This window comes from Argopecten irradians, chromosome 10, assembly GCF_041381155.1.
Source record: "Argopecten irradians isolate NY chromosome 10, Ai_NY, whole genome shotgun sequence".
NCBI lineage: Eukaryota > Metazoa > Mollusca > Bivalvia > Pectinida > Pectinidae > Argopecten > Argopecten irradians.
Genome location: NC_091143.1, coordinates 21227945 through 21248159, shown reverse-complemented (window position 1 = coordinate 21248159; position 20215 = coordinate 21227945). Strand labels below are relative to the sequence as shown.

The window sequence follows — 20215 nt, the reverse complement described above, 5'->3', positions numbered from 1 at the left end:
GTGTGATAAACCACTAATGCGGTATGCAAATTGTTGTTTTGAGATGATACATTTGATGCAAATGAAGTATTCTTACATTAATGACAATGCTTTGTAATCATTTTTCGATAAAAGCATCTTGTACATGGAAATCGACACAAATATTCGGCCGATGCAGAGATGGGGCCCCGGCAAGGGGCAATTATTGCAGCATCGCATTCGTCGTATTTTACATCAACCGAATCATGAAGGTTAAATACAAATAATCGTAACATAATTTCCCATTTAAAACCACACGAAAACGTTCCATAGAACGTCCATGCATGTAGCTGTCAAAGATGTGAAAATAAATTAGCTCATACATAGATATTTTACAAGTACAATATATGTGTTCAATGTGTAGTTTTTTGGAGAGATTTAATTAAATTATCTATGTCTCTGGTTTTTTTTTTTTTGTAAACAATATTTGAGTTCTGGAGAGAGATGACATGAATGTCCAGCTGGAAGGAAAGAAACTTTTATGATGTATATGTATCGTACAATGTATATATGTACATGTAAACGTACATTCCATGTAGCTGCTATAGAATTACAACTAGGAAATTCTCTCAAACATTGATAATATTTAATTCTTTACATTCATGTAGGCCTATGCTGTGAGAATTAACACATCATATATATTTCCAGAAAACATATAGGCCTACATGTATGTTACTTTCCTTTTCTGTTGTTTCCTGTTCGTTTTTGTGCTCTGGAGAAAAAGATGATTGAGTTGAAGAAAAGTAATTAATTAAGAGAAATGTGAACCACAGTACTTTGTCTGTAGCCGAGGGGTTCTATACTGTTTTAATAGTCCAGTAATTAATAATTAAATTGAAAATTTCAAAATTAAGATGAAATTGTAAATTCCATTTTTGAATGAAGTGGTTCCCCTCCTTTGAGAGTACACAGTGTGTATACCCTTTTTGGTTTTTAGGAATAATACCTGAATAGGAACCTGAAATAACATGACAATCAATCAGGTATGTGTGTGTTGGGGGGTGGGGGGCTAAAAGACAGAAGAATCATGAGGTTGGGAAGTTGTAACTTGAGTGGAGGGTTGAAATATAGAATAGCTACAGATAACTGGAAGTGGAAGGGTGCTTTATCATTGATCTGGTCATTGCATATTTGGGGTTTACATGGCTTTTTTTTGGTTATTTAGTCTCATTGATTTTGAAGCAACTTTGAATCCATATGGTACTGTATATCTTTCTTTTTTCCATGTGTAGCTATTTCTTCTGTATTTCACCCTTCGTCCAAGTCACAACTTCCCAATAGGTACCACTTTTTTGTTTAGAACTCAAATCAAAGACAGGTGTACATACAAAAAAATGTAGTACTACATACTACATTTTAGTCTATGTGTTTGTAATCACTGTTACTACAGTATTAATACATAAATGGTCTATGTACAAGTTACACATAGACAATAAATGTGAAATTTGGTTCAGACAAAAAGATTTTTAACATTTCAGATAACTTGCTAGTTTTATGGTTTTATTTATATGTTGAGTCTACTCTCTTGTAAAGTAGAATTTAGAAATCCTAAGACAAATGGTATCTATATTGCTATATGTAAAAAAAAATCCTTATATTTTAAAAGTAATTGAAAAGCTATCTCACAAGCCCTGACAAACAAATGGGCAGGCATATGGATGCAAGAATTATAATCACTGGATCTAGAGGACTAATATAAACAAATATTTCTACAAAGTTAAACAATGAAAAAGTATTGCATCATAATTTTATTTAATGATTACAGTTGAAAGGAACATTTAATAAATTAATACTGTTTAAATGTTCTGTTCATGATCTTCTAGGTCCATATTGGAAAAGTTTACTTTCAAGAGCACTCAAATCAACATTCTTCAGTCTTCATATGATGCTAATTGTATGTATATGTATACATACACTTGTATACAGGTCCAAGGGATGAACTTTCTGTATTCATGTCACTATGCATGCATGGTGCCTGAAAAAAAGAACCAACAATTTTTTATATCTGTTGAATGTGACAAAAATTGAAATGATCAATTTCAAATATATATAGGTCTAAATGAATAAATGTAGGTTCATTCTACAGGGTTTTTTTATTTTAGAGAAAACATTTTATAAGTTGTGAATGTGTCACTGATGCATTTGATAGAATCAAATATTGTTTCAAAAAAGATACAAAATTCATTATCTATAGTTCCAACAAAAATTCAGAATAATTATAAATGATACATGGCTGCAGTACATTTCAACTCTGTAAAGTTTGTCATATACACATGTACAAACACTATTTATTATTATGACCAGAAATAATACTGTATGTGTCCTCCAAATATATCTAAAGAACAAGCTAAAATCTACATGTACATATGTATATGTGTATATCAGAACATATACAATACAATTTTACCAATTAACCTACAATGTAAATCCTATATACAATGTATGTGTATAACACTACCAGAACATGTACAGAACAAAAATTTACAAATTAAAAATCTATAAATATATACATCAGAACTGTATGAATTGACCGGTAGCATAATATTATAGATTAATTGAAACAAATCTTAGCTTGATAATGCACTAGCGGTTACATTCTAACTGTACATGCATTACAACGGTACATTTTATAAATATACAGGGCATTCATTACCCCTAAAGAGGCCCCACTAAAGAACCGCTATTTACCCCTGGGTTACGTTTTACGCGATTGGGGAACAGGTATGAAACATGTGACCATATGTGACCACTCATTTATGAAAAAAATACTGCTAGGGACTATTTACATAATGATCAAAATACGAAGACTCACTCACTATCAGCTGAGCAGGGAGTACCGGGTAGTAGGCCTAGGTACGTACAGTAGCGGTCCGGAGCCGCGTGCTCGTTTGAACTGTTCTCTTCACTATAACAAGTTGTATTAACACTGTCCATGCGTTGTAATGTTTACCGAGTCAGTTGTTGGGATTGTCGCTGCTCCATTGCCTTTCCTTTCGCATTTTAGGTGAGTCAGTTGGTTGTTTTGGCGGAAACATTTTGGTTCAAAACTACGGTAGCCATGTTTTGTTTACTACGGAGAGTGGTGGGTGTTGCGCATGCGTTAAGGTTGAACTGCACTCATAGCCGGTCGGGAGGACTTTTAGGATTCCCATAGATATCATTATTTTCTTCGCATGTACAGCGATTTTGACGGAAAGTTTTATTTTTCTAATTCATAAGAAATTATACCGGATATATTAATACCATTTTTACCGATTTTACAGTCACTTGCCCGACTATTCGCTTTAACGCTAACAAACCGAAACGTTTTATAAAAAAATGGAGGCCCATATTATTATATTCCTGGGATGTTATAAATGATAGACTTTGAAAAAGCTTTCGATTCTGTATCATGGGATTTTATTGAAAAAGGTTTTTTTTGGTTTTGGTAACAGTATTTTGTCTTGGGTAAAAACTCTACATAGAAATGCTTTCTCAGTAGTTAATCAAGGTGGTATTTTGTCTTCTCTTAATATTAAATGAGGCTGTCGTCAAGGAGATCCAATCGCTCCTTACTTGTATAAACTATACTTTGCGCATAATTTTTGGCCATTATATTTAAGGATTAACTTGAATACATTTTTATGTTTTGGAGATATAACATAAATATCTAAGTGTACTCTAAATAAACCGCGAAGCGGGTTATGATGAGAGTACACTCAGAATTTAGTGTTATATCTTCATAACATCAAAAAGATATTCAAATTAATCCTTATAATTCAATTTACTAAAGGCAATCTCTTAAATATTCAAAATTCATTTTGGGACTCTTTTGTCTATGAAATCATTACGCCGTCATATCAGCCAATCAGAATCAACGTTACAAACGGCGACGCCATTTTTTCCCTTTATGGGCGGATAAAGTAAATTTCTAAGCCAATGAAAATGCTCGTAACAAGCAAAATTGATTTTTTAAGAAATAATGATAACATTACATGTATTGATATTGATAATTGTCCAATATTAGTATCACAGTACGCAGACGACACATCACTTATATTTAATGGATCTGAAACTGAGCTGAGGCTATTAATGAGTTGGACGAATTCTGAATAAATTCAGGTTTGAAAATCAACATAGAAAAAAATAAAGTAGTTTGGATAGGTCGTAAAAAGTATAGAAACCACTCTTTTTTACCACATTTAAACTTACAGCGGGGTAGAAACAAATTCACTTTGTTAGGAATTGAGTTCAGCGTGAACCTCCATGAAATTCCAAACTTGAACTTTGACAAAAAATAACTAAACTTAAGTCTCTGATTAAAACTTATTCGAGTAGAAGGTCTTTGACTCAAATAGGCAGAATCCATATAATAAGTCATTGCTTGTATTACAACTTAATCATCTTCTTATTTCGCTTCCAAATCCAACGAATATTTTTGAAGAATCTTCACTCTATTCTGTTTCATTTCTTATTGAATGGTAGGTAAGATAAAATCAAGAGAGATGTTGTGGTTTAAGATTACATGAATGGAGACTTGAAAATGATAAATATTGATACTTTTATTTGCTCGCCAAAATTGAATTGGATTAGGAAACTATTCCAAACCAATGAGAACACCGACTCAGTTTGGGAAATACCACTTTGGTATAATAAAGATATGCATTTGGGGAAAACTACTTTTTTATAACAAGAGGCCCGTGGGCCTCAACGGTCATCTGACTCTTGGCATAATACAACATAGTCGTTTAAAGATTTTAGCCTAATTGACCCCTGTGAATGAAGATCAAGGTAATTTTTTTCAAAAATACAAAAATGGTAGCCCTTCATCCCAGCATGCCATAGGCCCAATATCAGGTCTCTAGGCCTCTTAGTTATTTCAACAAACCTTATTTCAAAATTTTAGCCTATTTGACCCCAGTGACCTTGGATGGTCATTCATTTAAATGAACTTGGTAGCTCTACATCCAAGCATGTAACAGGCCCAATATTGGGTTTCTAGGCCTCCAAGTTATTCTCAAGAAGTTGTTTCAAGATTTTAACCTATTTGACCCCTGTGACCTTAAATGAAGATCAAGGTTATTCATTTGAACTCACTTGGTAGCATTTCATCCCAGCATGCTATAGGCCTTATATCAGTACCCTGGGCAGAAGTCGTTTTAATATTTTAGCCTTTTTGACTCCTGTGACCTTGCATTTTTTAATTGATTGAAGGTCAGGTCATTCATAGGAAAAAAACTTGGTAGTCCTTCATCCCAGCATACTGCAGGCCCAATATGGGTATCCTTGGCCTCACAGTTCTTAAGAAGAAGTCGTTTAAAGATTTTAGCCTTTCTGACTCCTGTAACCTTGAATGAAGATCAAGGTCATCCATTTGAACAAACTACACAGCTCTTTATCCCAGCATGCAACGGGCCCAATATCAGGTCTCTAGGCCTCTTAATTATTCACAAGAAGTTGTTTAAAGAATTTGAGCCTATTTGACCCCTGTGACCTTAATGAAGGTCAAGGTCATTCAGTTGAACAAACTCGGTAGCCCTTCATCCAAGCATGATATAGGCCCAATTTCAATACCCTGGGTCTTCTGGTTCTTGGGAAGAAGTCGTTTAAAGATTTTAGCCTTTTTGACTCCTGTGACCTTGCATTTTTTAATTGAATGAAGGTCAAGGTCATTCATTTGAACAAACTTGGTAGTCCTTCATCCCAGCATGCTACAGGCCCAATATGGGTATCCTTGGCCTCAAAGTTCTTGAGAAGAAGTTGTTTAAAGATTTTAGCCTTTCTGACCGCTGTAACCTTGAATGAAGATCAAGGTAATTCATTTGAACAAACATGGTAGCCCTTCATCCCAGCATGTTACAGGCCAAATATCAGTACCCTGGGCCTTTCGGTTATTGAGAAGAAGTTGTTTGAATGAAAAGTTTACACACGGCGCACGACGACGGACGGTGCATGATGACAATAGGTCATCCTGACCCTTCAGATATTTTACAAAAAGCTTATGAAAAATAACATAACACCATCTAATAAATGAAAATGGAACTTGATATTTGATGATTTAAATGATACTGATTTGACAAATATATATAAAATGGCTTTACCAGGTCATAAAAAACAAAACTTCAGTGATTACAGTTCCAAGTGGTACAACAAATTATTTTTTATTCAAAAACGGCCTGGTTACCTCCCTCTCTGTATACTGTGTAATTCTGAAAGAGAAACTATTATACATATTTTATGGGAATGTATTGAGGTACAGTTCGTACTACAAAGATTTGAAACCTTCTTACAGGCTTTGTTAATTCCATTTGCTGCAAATAAAAAGTCATTTCTATTTGTATTGATCTCTGATAATCATTCACATATAAATAGGGTTGAAATGAAATAATTATTATCATTATTAAACAACATATATTTATAGGATGAGATGCTTTCATAATTCAAAACATTACATTCTTTAATTAATACAATAAAATACCATTATAGTTTTCAAAATATATTTCTATTAGAACAGGCAAAGAGGAAAAAATTTACGTGGAGAAACTTATTGGTTTCTCTTACGGATGTATTCTTTTGAGGTTTCAGTCCCGTTGAAGTCTCGTTTTGACATAGATCAAAGAAGTTATGAGATTGTTAAATACAATCTATCAATATCTGTAACAAGTTGCCAGTTGCATATGTTGTCAAAAAATTACATTTCTATTTTGAGTAGATATATTTATATGGGGATTTTAAGAAATGGCCCATTTGGCGGCCATTTTGAAATAGTGTCTTTTTTCGCTTTGAATATAGCCATGGTTTTACCATTTTTTACTGAAATTATTTTTATTCAAATCATCACTATCCAGCATTCTTAGCTGTATCGAGCTAATTTTTGCTGAAAATCTTTACTAGGTTCGTGGTATTTAAATAATGAGCATTAGCGTGTGAAATGATACACTTTTGTCATTTTATTTTTACATTTAATGGTAATTTGAGCACTTTTATATTTTACTCTAATATATTGAAAAATAACAAATATTCAAAGTTGTATTGCTACTAATTTCACTGCAACGATATGTCACTTAAACATTTGATATTTGAACATTGACATGTAACTTGATGATTTAGCCCCCCAAAAGCATATGTTGGGCTATAAGAGAGCCAAATTAATGGATCATATATTCCTGGTTTTGAATAAACGCCTTCAATCACCGCCATGTTCATTGACTTCGGATTTTGTCGGATTCCGAAGCGTATCACGTGAGTGAAGTTCGACACGACCTGCACGTCCTGAGCCAGGTAACTAGCGTAAGCGCACATGTGTTTGTTAACGTTTTCCTTCTGGCTAATATGAGCAAATCATGCTGGTATATGTCCATAGAATGAGTATTTGAAACATCAACATTACACATTGCCGTAAAATATTGTGTGTATCAAATATTGTAATGTGCGAGCATTATTTTCTTTGTAGATCCAGTCTGCTGAGGTCGACCACATGTTTTGTTTATAAAAAAATGTTGACATGCTCTCTTGGTTTCACAACTCTCGTGTTACTTCGATATTGTCGCGAGGATGTTCGGAAGAGTTCGGAATAATTCGGCACCTAGAGCCAATTTTTCACGTGTACACGTTAAAATGATTTTTTTACTTTTATGATTAAGAATACCTCTAGTGCTGCAACTTTATAAAAAGGGGTAAAATTAGAAAGTTTAAAACTCAGACAGACGGAGAAAAATATGTATAACACTTAAACAGTTTTCACTAGGACAAAAAAAGCGAAAGTGATAGACCATACAACTTTCAAATGGGCCAAAAAAGTAAGCACACGGACCCCCATTTTTCTGCCTGATTTAAAAAGACCAACCCTTTCCCTATTGATATGCAAAATATTAACAATAATTTTATATAAATAATAGATTTTTTTCTGAAAACGGTTATATTTGGCAAAAATGACTGAAAATGGTGCATTTTGAAGCTCAAAACTAAGGAGGAAGGGTAGCATATGTTGTTATTCTGAGAAAAAATATGAGTCTTATTAATCAAAACGGGTATATTGTTAAAGAAGACCACCTGGCAATAAATTCTTCAAACATTCATACATATCAAACACCTCGTTAGGAAATTATGGATTTAATATCCTGTGTATATGGTCAAAACGGCAAAATTCTCATAAAATCAAATATTTTGTCAACTAGGTTTCTATGAGTGACAATAGCTCAAAAACGAGCACACGGACATATGTTTTTCTTCCATTTTCTTTCATGGCATGAACTCCTATTTCCAAAAATCTATATGAGAAAAAAGTTTAATGCAAGAAAATTTTGACTTCGCTGAGGAGTACATCCTTAACGTTTGTTACAGTGTTTCTTAACTATATATTCTGCTGATTTATTATGATTTTTTTTAAAGATATATGTTATGTAAGTATTTAAGATGTTTTTGACAAGGCCGAATACCACACTTCTGTTAGCCTACCTTCATCCTTTCTAAATATTTTTTCGTACACCCTTGTTATAATTTCCTTTCTTTTCTGCTGTACTTATAAGTGCAATATACTTCTATCAATATATATATATATACCAAACGGCTTAATTTACATCTAATTTACTGTTATCTCCTTAATAATAACCGTCTTCATCAGTGAAAGATATTATGAGAGAGAATGTATGATTATGTTGATGGTGGTGATGATGTTTTTTGTTTGATTCAATTAACGTCCTATTAACAGCTATGGTGGTGATGATGATATTGATGATGATATAGATTATGATTGTGATGATGATGATGATGATGATGAAAATCATCGAATAATGTTGGTTGTGATGATAGTGATGATTGATGATGATGATGATGATGATGATGATAATGGTGATATGAGTAAGATGTTTGAGATTGAGTGTGATAGTGATATTGAATGTGAATAAGAATGAAAGTTTTTAGTTATTATGTTGTATATTGCACGTGAAAAAAAAATTAAAAACCCATTAAGACTGGACATCAGCAGCTTAGAGATACTGCTCGTCCAAGATTTCCTACAACACATACAACAAAGAAACCCATCGGAAAAAAATCAGTAATACACTGACAAAAAATAGCGATACACTACGAGAGATTTAGTACGATGGGCAAACTTGATGAATAGAAGAGATTCCCTGTCGCAAACGCAAATAACTTCTGCAAAATGTATCCAAAATATAACACAAACGCCAAACTAGCACAATTTACTTACTGGTGATGAGATATGGGTTTACTATTTCGAACCAAAACGGAAATATTCCAACAAAATATGGGCACCCAAAAATGCAAGACGTTCAAGAATTTTCAATCGACAACGTGCGATCAAGAAAGTCTTGTTGATATTTTCTGCGATATTTTTTTCGGGTCCAATTCTATAAATACCTGCAACAAAGGGCAGAACGGTTACATCAACATTCTTCAAAAATGTTATGTTGAAAAAGGAAGGCTTACTTCAAGAGTCGCCGTCCCAAAACAGGACTCAAGCATCCCAGGCTTTTGCATGATAATGCCCCTGCCCATAAGGTACGCCGTATGACCGAGGTTTTAGAGTAGGAAACAGTTTACTGTCCTCCTTATTCGCCCGATTTGGACCCTATGGTTGCTCTCTGTTTCCAAAACTAAGATCTCAACTGTCAGGAAAGAGACTGCCTTTGTGTCTGCTGTTTATCAGTTTCCTGTGGGTGTGCCCATTGAAAACCATGAATCAAAATTTGTTTGACCGTCCAAAAAGGTGTATTCAGGCTTTTGGTGAGTGTTTTGAAGAGCAGTGAAAATTAAATGATCAAAACACTCACAGGTTTTGAGAAAATGGAAGTGTCATTACTTTTGGAACACTCCTCGTATAAAATAAATATCAGTAGTTTTGAATAAATCAGAATTCATTATATTTCGTATTCACAGTACTTTTATCCAGCATACACGTCATTTCCAACAAAAGCTGTCACAGAAAATATTACTGTAGCAACGAATTCAAATGACAGTACTGATAAGTTTTGTTTTCATTTGATCTGCTGCAACTGCACGGTATAAACGCCACGTAGCTAGTTCAGTCAACAAGTGAATACGGTTAATCAGCGAAAACATATGAATCCAAATAAACACTCGGTAACCCTAGAGTTAAACATTAATTATTAAAAATCAATGTACTAAAAATGTATTATTTGAAAACCGGATACAAATAGGTAACATGTAGGTTAAAAATGAAAACATCACTGAAATAAGATTAAACAAAGGTTAAAAAAGTATTATATCATAAAAGAATTCACTGGTTTTCACATAGACAGCACGACCATCTCTTTGTTCTGTGGGGATTTACCAAACCGTTTGTAGTATCCCGATCAATACTGTGATCACACTTTATGGTCATCAAACATGGATGAGAAAGATAATCGCTTCGCTTCGTCTATTTTTTCTATTAATAAATAACAAGTTTCATTGGTACCTGCTGGATCTTAAAGTTATATCTGCCGTAACAAGGCAAAAATTTCGAAATGCTACCTTTCCTCCAGTTAATTATTTAAAACCATACGGTGTAATGAATAAAGCCGTGAACATGATTCAAATAGACATATATGATGCCTTATGAACGTTAATTAGAGTACAGACGTTATGCACTATAAAATTATTGTATTTGTATGCTTTGTGTATGTTTAGATGGAAAGATACTTTCATTAATCACTTTTCAATTAAAGGTAAAATGAAATTTAAGACAACATTTTGTCTTCATGGTCTGACTGTATGAACTCATTTCACTGCATTGAGGATGTTAATGTAATGAATGTTTGGCATTAATGCAACAAAGTCATTTTCAGCTCTTATTTGTACTGGTACAAAATTAAAACCAATGTATTGTAATTCTCCTTATGTTTGTAACGTCTGTTGGTGAATAACATATTAACAGCTCATCTTGATTCGTGTCTATGGAAAATACGGCGCATACAAGTATAACTTAAACATCAGTTTGGAGATTTGTGAAAACAATACGTTTTAAGGTATGGAGCGCTAGGAAAATATTGCCGCCGAGATGACAGTAATATCTTAATTGTTTTCAAACCCGGCTGACCGTATTATGTTTTATGAATAACCATGTCAGACGAAAGTGTTTGTTGCCTTGTTGTCTTACCTTAGTTCACCTAAACAATAACGTATGTATGGTTCAAGAACGCATGGCTTTTTTATCAAATTAAATCGATATATTTAAACATTGACTTAATTTTCATAACGGAATATGTATGGTTTGTGCCTTTATTGGTCCCAAATCCATCAATTTCTCAAAACTGTTATTTATATTTAAATAGAGATTAAACAGTGATTTGATTACGTTAAAGGTGGTATTAACGCAATGGGATACAGGCATATGTAGAACGTAGAATATGTATGTATTCCATTGCGTTCATACCACCTTTAACGCAATCAAAACACTGTGCAATCTATATATTATAAAAAATAAGTCTATTTTTTCATGTCCGTGATCAAATTTAAAACGATGTTGGTTGCTAAGCAACGGTATTCAGGAAGACCGTAGATATAGCTCCGATAATTAAATTTTGTAGCTACAGTTTGATTTGAAATATAACAATGACAACTTTCAATTATTTTCAAAATATGTTTTTTTTAATTTGATCACAATCTGATTAAAAGTACAGATCCTTATTATCACAACGATTGAACGGAGTGGTTATAAGAATCTGTATCTTAATCAGATCTGAAAACCTGTACATCACCTGTTTATGTACATCACCTGTTTATATTTTGATCGTTTAGACGCCCCCAGAATTGTTCTCGACAATCAGATGGTCTGTGAATTTAGGTGCGACAATCAGATGGTCTGTGAATTTAGGTGCGACGAGTGACCGTACACACATACTGATGTAAGTATAAAATTTTCCAAACATTCCTTACATAGGGCAGTCCCCCGATTGTAGCCCCGACCAGCGTTTCATTTTGTTGTTTATTACCGCTACACACCTTGAACATGTTTTGTTTTGATGTACATGTGTATTTCAAACATGCTTCGAGACAAAACTCAATGGACTCCCTTATATCCCAGCCCCATCCAAAACCTACCTACAGTATATATATAGCTAGCTAGCTATTGTATGTGTATTTCGCCGCTCTGACACTTATTCTGCCCTAGCCCTCCTGCCATGAATTGTTTTACCTTTAATCTAAATTATGTCCTGGCTCAGGTATACATATATACTAGTCCAAAACATCTAGTATAGAGAAGGATGTGAATACCTGGATGAACGTATGTAAAACCAGATGATTAGATAATATACTGTATAAATTTCTGGTAAAACCTATAATCTAGCTAGAATAAATGTAGCTACATGCATATGAACATATACAGTCACTGTACATGTATCTTTTTCAATCGATTTTGCGTTAAGTTTGAATAATATAAATGTAAATTCTTAATGAGACCACATGATAATAGTTTTAATGCATAAAGCTGTCTTGCTTTAAAATATTTATGTTTTAGTTATTTATATACAATCAAAATTTAAAGCTGAAATATTTTTAAGTTAACGACAGAAAGCAAAACAAAGTTTGAAGATGTTTAAAATCAACACTGTAAAGGTCTAATTAACCGGTAAAGTAGACTGTTTAGCAGCCACAAGTACGTTAATTGTCAAGTAAACAAAACAAAAGAAAATACATATCTATTATTTAATGGATATTATTTATATAACACATTTAGATTTACCATGTCTTCAATGCAGTAAAAATAAAAAAAAATAAAAACATTATCGTTTCGCTTGTTTCCTCAATAAAATTGAATTTCTAAATTTATATCAACCACGATAACTATCAGACACCGTTAACGTTCCTACCACCCAGACCGCACATAACGCATACAGCGTGCGCACACCACACATCGTGTAACGTTGTGCGGTCACACAACTGTATCCAAATGAAAAAGGAATACAGCAAATTTCGGTTTCATATTATGAAAGTAAAAGTCAAATCAATATTTTGTTTACTTGCCGACATACATATTTTAATCGGCTGATTTACTTATGTTAATCAAATTGAATTGTATTTTAGCAATCAGTTATGATGATGATGATCACAATTGATATACCTTTACTTAGTACTCTCTAAGCTCTTATATTGTGAAATGAGATGAAAAAATGTCCGCAAAAGAAATGTTGATTTGTTTGTTTGTTTGATTCATTAAAGTCCTATTAACAGCTATGGTCATGTAAGGACGGCCTCCCATGTATGCGGTGCGTTGCGTGTATGTTGTGCGAGATGCGTGTGTTAAGAGACTGTGGAATATTCATATTGTGTCTTCTTGTATAGTGGAACTGTTGCCCTTTTTATAGCGCTATATCACTGATGCATGCCACTGAAGACACCAAGCATTACATCCCACCCGGTCACATTATACTGACAACGGGTGAACCAGTCGTCCCACTCCAAGTATGCTGAGCGCTAAACAAAAGCAGAAACTACCACTTTTATAGACGTTGGTGTGTCTCGGCCAGGGGACAGAACCCAGAGCCTTCCAAACAGGGGCGAACGCTCAACTCAAGGCCAAAAGTGAGGCGGTGCCAAAGGAGGCATAAGGAAAGATAAAGTCAGTTAGGAAGAAGAGAAAAGATAAGATCCTAAATTTAGTCGCCCTTTTACGATCACGCAATGTTGACTGGTCAACATCGAAATGTTGACAGCTTATGTCACATTCATTACTAATTGGTTATCACTCACGTGTTAACCAATTGCCACTTATCATCAACATAATCTGCACACAGGGTTGCATAACCGACTAATGTTATAGCGTAGACATTGCTTAATAATTTCTGGCTGTTTATATAATATAAATGAAGGCAAGGCCTTAAAGGGCGCAGCCAGATGTTTTAATATGAATCATGCACGGCATAGGAAGAGCGAAGCTCTACTTGTTTATTTTATTTTGTATTTCATGTAGAAGACATAATTTAGAAATAACGCACTTTAAACTATAGAAGTATATGATGTTATAATTGTCTAGCATAAACTCAAAGAAATGAACTCAAAGATTCGGATTTCTCTTTGTCCATTCATGGCAGCCGCAAACTGAAGCTGTCAGTGTGTAGGATTGAATTTTGAAGATTGTGGTGTTTTTTTTAATATTTTCGTGTATGTGTTACCTTAGAAGTGATTCGCTCGAACACGAAGGGCTGCGCCCTTATTATATATTACATGTATGTTATTATCGCGTACACTAAACTTAAATGATCGATGCTGTTAATTCAGCGATTTCTCTGGGTGGCAACAAGTTAAACATTGAATGATAGGTTATTTTACAGGATTCTTACAATTATTGTCATTTCCATTGTCAATGCAATGTCATATTTAGTGAAACAAAGCCCCGTTTCGTGCCAAGGTTTTTTGCTTTTCGTTTTGTTTTTTTAGTTTTTTTTTAGAAGAGACAGTGATTTCCCTACTACGGTTGATACTCTAAGCTAGGCTATCGACGCCATATTTGCTTTGCATATCAAATAACACTTTCGTATACCAGGACACGTTCGACCCCCTAATTAATGTTCTTCGCATAAATTGTAGTTCATAGTACGAGGTTAAATGGCTTGGTTGTGGATATGCCGTGGTACTTTATGGATTTTTTCCGTTAAGCGAAATTACAGATATTAGTAAAAACGTGACCTTAAGCTCGAGGGTTATCACAGTTTCACATGTATCACTTCGAGAGTAAAAGGCTCTTTGCCTATCTTGAGTGTAGGACGGAGAAATTCCTACCCGAGGAAGAGCTTCCAGACTGTCTAACCCGAATGAATCTCCTCCGAGGGTAGAAATTTCACTGTCCTATAGGTAAGGGATAGTTTTTTTTGACACGTGTAATTTCCCACACAAATGTTAACAAGATGCTCAAGGGGCTTAATGGTCATCTGACAAACTTGTTGATAGTAATGTAGGAAATTAATTAGATATGGTGTCACGGTCGCCATCTTCTATTTGGGAGAAGTTCAAAATGTGTTTTCAAGATGAAAAACAAACGTGATTAGTTCAAGACTACGTAGAAAACAAAAAATTGAGTTCATCAAATTCAAAATATCATTTTTTATAATTAAGCGGAAAAGCCGACACGACAATATGCGAGTACTATCGATGTTTATGTTTTAAAATCATGTTTGACTATACCAGAAAAAGAAGGTCGTGCCGAATCACTGGATAAGAGCAATAATTCAATGTTGAAAAATGTATGTGGAAAAAATGAAAAAAAAAACCACTGTGCCACAACGTAAAGTACAAAAAGTGTAAGTTAAAAACACGGGTGATACAACTGGTCCTTATCGTACATAACAACACAATGTGTTTCCTGTAATATAAAGGGACCAACATTTTCTTGCCAAATATTGAAACAAATAGTTTGCTTAAAGGCGAATTCGTCCAATCTTGTGTCCTATACTATTTCAGTGTATTTCTTTCCGGGCGACATATATTTTCACTAGCATACAATGTTTCATTCTTTGACCTGTATGACTATTTATGGGGGTTGACTAATATAATAGAAGCTGTAAAAACGAGGCATATCCAGTAATGAAGCGTAATATTTTTCATGAATTCCACAAATGCATCGAGGTATTATTATCAACAAAATTATATAGTTCTCGGGGTTTGAATCAGGTAAAATGCCGTTTAAACATGCATTCAACTTTATGAGAAATATCATTTTCAATGTTTGACGTCAAATTTCACAGAAACTAACGAAAAGATTCATACAATCGATATCCGATTACGTTGCCCGATATATAATTGTAGCATGCTATGATCTTCCTTACAAACAAATAACAGTTCGAGCTTATAAAGCATTATAAAGTGTGCTTGTGAGTATTTACGACTTCTGGCATGTCCAGAATAGAACAAGGGTTTCATATGTACTATAAGTTGTTTTACCGAGCATGAGGTAAAAAAGGATCGATTTCATTCGTGGGTGGTTTTAGAGCATTCATGTAACAGCACCTTTAATCAATTTGTAGTGACGAGAGCACTGGTAATAAATTGTAGTGTTTGATAGTTCTTTCCCATCAAACTGAAATATTCACCAACTTACTTTCAGTCGTTAAAAATGTTTGAGGTATACCTTATAAATTATCTCCAGGGAGTCCATTTGTATCATTCAATTAAATATATAGCATGTTGTGACAGCCTGTGTGCCTCTAAAAACTAATTGATACAGTCTATCATTCTACCTGAAGCCACGTAGTTAATAGATACATAGATAAATAAATAAAAAGATAATAAACCTACTGTATTTTATAACAATTCGCTTGTATTTCATTATTTCACACTCTACACATGATTGCGTAATCGGCCGTTGTTATAGCGTAGACAATTCTTGATATCTTCTGGCTGTCTATATATTATATATTATGTTATCGCGTACACTAAAGTAAAATAACACCGTCTATTGAACAGCAATAGACAGGATTATGATATAAAGAACACAACAATTCAAATGTATATTTACCTGGTTTATTAATTTGGCGAAACTGGACACGACTTTATAAATTGTTTGGTAACCATTTGAATTATAAATGGAGCCAATATCTCCATATCAACACAAAACACACAAATATCATTAGACCAGTAAATTCAATAAACCAAATTCACTTTTTTTCAAATATCTTTCAGTATTGTAAATTAAAATGTCAATTTTACTTACTTAATGAAATCTTTTACACCTGACCCCGAGAAAGACGGCCGAGTGCATAATTATTCTTATCAATGCCAAAGATTTTTGATGCACATCGCCAAAATGGACATCAGAAGCAAATATGATTTGCATCTGATGGACATCTTTCACAAATTAAGGTAGGGGATGCAGCAAAACACAATATCAATCATATTGAACCAATTGTTCACACACATTGGGTCCGCAAATGATACCGAACAAATCATCGAACGACAATGCTCGACATATTAATACAAATAACAGATCATTTTATATCTAATGAATTAATCCCAAATGTTAAAGTAATTCTAAATGCTTTTTACTTGTGCACAAGGAACAATTGACTAAATGCCGTTCCCACTTCTCGCAGACTGTTGAGAAAAAACAAAACCCCTTCCCATTGAATGAATATATTCTATGTCCCCCTAGCGAACAAGCGCATAGTGCTCCGCAATATATCAGGGTGCAGAACATATGACCCTCCCAGCTGTAAAATCAGTTTAGAACACTGGCTATTAAGCCTACGTCTACACCTTTCTATGACCTCGGGATCTTTACCACTCCTCCATTTCCTACGGGGTAAATCTGGAACTACTAAATGTGCCTGAATGATACTCCTTTATATTTGTATTCTGATATCCCTAGCATGATAATACAGATCACCCATAGAAAAACACCAATATCGTTGCCGGTGCAAAGCAACACCAAAATATCTGGGGATTGACTTACCCTTAGCAAAGTGTTAGTTTTTTTGGTCAATTCCAAAAGCTTCAAACCACTAAACTCTTGCCACCAAATTTGAAACATAATGCGTTCAAGACCTAAACTTGTTCCTCCCGGTCTGCGCCTCGATTCTAGAAAAGCCCTTTTGATAATGGACGATCCCAAAATCCAGACAGTTCCTGAAATCTTAAATCAAGAATTAAGACATGCCCTAATCGAAAAGTTTCCCTAATCTTGTGTATGACTTGAACGACTCTGACTTCCTCCACCAAGCACTTCTACTTTCAGCATCAAGGATTCCAGCTGCTGCTACAGCAGAGGCAGCCCCAATACGAAATGAATGGGATTTGTATCTTTTATCATCTAAACCTAAAACTGCCAATGGCTGCTTTAAAATTGAACAGAACTGAAAACATGTTAAGGGCTTACCCCAAAATGACACAACAAAGGACCAACGAAATTAGGACGTATTTTTTTAAAAACTCGCCAACATGCCTTTGGGGAGGGACCTCAAGAGTTTTACCTTTGCCCCCTTGTCAGTCTTTGAATGTTTTACCTTAAATAACAGGATATTTCTATAATAGTTAATTCGATATCTTCTGCCAGAATGGCATGCTGAATACTTTATATGTTTCTGTGATTTCCCCGACACGAAGAAAAGCTTAAAATGCTAAAACATAGCAGCTGAAAACAGGCTGGCTTATTATGTACTAGAGCAAATGACTTGCAGGATCCTAATTATACGTTCTAAAAGTTTGGTGGTGATTGCGAGGCGGAAATCAGAATGGTGTTTCAAACGTTTAACACCTTCTAACATTTTTGTAATAAAATATTCTTGTGTGACACCTGGTACACTCTGCACCTTACACTTAAGTCCAACTGCAGAAACGTATGAACGGCAAGTGGATGGGGATTTACCTTATAAAGAAGGATATGCTATAAATTTAACAATATGAACTAAATATGATTAGAAGAGACATAGGTGGTTTCCCTATTACGGTTGATAATCGAAGCTTTCGACACCATATTTGCTTTGCATACCAAATAACACCTTGGTACATCAAGGCACGTTCGACCCCCTGATTAATGTTCTTCGCAAAATTTGTAGTTCATAGTACGAGGTTTAATGGCTTGGTTGTGGATATGCATTTGTACTTTATAGATTTTTTTCCGTTAAGTAAAATGACAGGTATTAGTAAAAACGTGGCTCTTTGCCTATCTTGAGTGTTGGACGGAGAAATCCCTACCCGAAGAAGAGCCTCCAGACTGTCAAACCCGAGTGAATCTCCTCCAAGGGTAGAAATTCCACTGTCTTGCTCTGTAGGTAAGGGATGGTCCTTTTTTACACCTCTAATTTTCCCCAAAAATGTTAACAAGAGGCCCAAGGGGCTTAATTATCATCTGACTACCTTGGCAATCGTCATATGGGAAATCAATTAGATATGGTGTCACGGTAACCATCATATTTGGGATCAACCAGAGATGTAACAACGCTTTGTCAAGATCATATTATGATCATTTCAGGCAATTTTCAGAACAAATTGTACCTGTAGAACTTGAGAAGAAGTTCAAAATGTGTTTTCAAGATGAAAAACAAGCGGTATTAGTATAAGAAGACGTAGAAAACCAAAATTCGATAAAGTTTATCAAATAGACCCTTCCGGGATAAATATCGTACATGCGCATTACCCACCAGGGGTGTCAAAAGGTTTGTTGATAGTAATCAAGATGGCGGCGCGCGAACCTTCAAAAGAGCAAGTACCACCACTATCGCTAGATGTGATACCTTCACATCGTCCCGTGATTGAAAACCATAATTTACCACCGTATGCGGGCATTAAGTATTCTGTTTTATCATTAACAACACATCCTGACATCCAATTTAATGATATTTATCAGTTCATGATTGAACGAAGGAGACCTGCACTGAGAGAAGGGCAGGATGAACGGAGCGTGAATTCTTTTCGCACCATTGATAGAGCGGTATCCCATTTTCAGGCAGGAGATGTGCAAGATATAAAATTGGCACAGGTGGGTTGTGTTCTGGTAATTTTTTGTTGCTCACGAAATTATTAACTTAAATTATAGCCACGTTAACGCCAACAGTACAATACAGCTACTGCACATTATACATACAAGAGTAGACCGTAGGTTTATATCCCCTCATCACAATTACATTACCCATAACAAGTTAGCTATTAAAGTGGATGAATTTTAAATATTATCCTATTTTGTGAGGTTTGTCAACAGAACATGTGATGTAAAATTTCAAACTTTGCACACTTGAATCTATTACTATTACAGTAACCCTGATTTTTTTTTCTTGCCATGCTGTGATGCATAATTAAATTTATTGTTCTTATGTTCACAGATTGATACAGATGTCACCTATTGCACAGCATCAGTATTAGCTTCCATGAAAAAGCAGAAATACAGAGTGTACATTTGTTTGTACCAAGATATACCAGCCCATACCCACTGTCAGTGCCCCATAGGGTAAGCGTTTAGTTAAATGATGTTTATTACAGCCAGTATATAGATCAAGTGGCATATGTTGTACATGAAGCAATTTTTCAATTAGCTGTAGACCCATGAGTCATTGGTTAATGAAAGGAAAAAGTCCCTAAATTCAATTGTCATAATATGTAGATATGTAAAGAACTCTCAAGAAAGGAAAATGATTTCAAAAAGGGGACAATTAGCAGTTACATTTTTTTAACAAAAGATGAGTATTTTTTCCCTTGTTTTACAGACTTATACAGTGCTGTAGCCATGTTGGTGGACTACTATTTGCACTGAATGACTTCAACAGGG

At 34.5% G+C, this 20215-nt stretch overlaps 2 long non-coding RNA genes across 2 annotated transcripts in view; both read right to left on the bottom strand.

The window, feature by feature from the left end:
- LOC138333381 (uncharacterized) overlaps positions 1-20215 on the bottom strand; it is a 401614-nt gene that overhangs the window by 102849 nt on the left and 278550 nt on the right. The window lies entirely within an intron of this gene.
- LOC138333375 (uncharacterized) lies at positions 1752-3301 on the bottom strand. The gene is made up of 2 exons (XR_011209977.1): positions 2831-3301; positions 1752-1993 (listed from the first exon to the last, which is right to left on the bottom strand). It is a non-coding gene; the product is annotated as an uncharacterized lncRNA (long non-coding RNA).